Raw genomic sequence first — 366 nt, forward strand, 5'->3', positions numbered from 1 at the left:
GCGAGCAGCAAGGAGCTGACCGTGAGGTGGAAGGGTGGGGCAAGTTCACCCGTGGGTAGGAAGACAGAGGGAAACTGGGCCTGGCTCCATACCTTTAAGGCCTGGATGGCGAGAGACCCAGGGAATTGAGGAAATAAATGCTGCGGCACATGGAAGCCGGGGGGGAAGTGCGGCGCCTGAGACTGAGGGAACCAAGAGCTGTTGTTCCCAGGGCTATTTTTGGGCAGGAACGCACAGGAACGGAGTTCCGGCTGGCTCCCAAGTTGGCCATGCCCAGCAGGAACTCATTAGCATAACAGGCCACACCCAACAGCAGGAACTCATTAGGATAGGCTACATTGGGGGTGTGTGGCCTAAAATGCAAAG

The sequence above is a fragment of the Gekko japonicus genome, unplaced genomic scaffold, assembly GCF_001447785.1.
Source record: "Gekko japonicus isolate JY-2015 unplaced genomic scaffold, Gekko_japonicus_V1.1 scaffold4627, whole genome shotgun sequence".
In the NCBI taxonomy this organism is placed as follows: Eukaryota; Metazoa; Chordata; class Lepidosauria; order Squamata; family Gekkonidae; genus Gekko; species Gekko japonicus.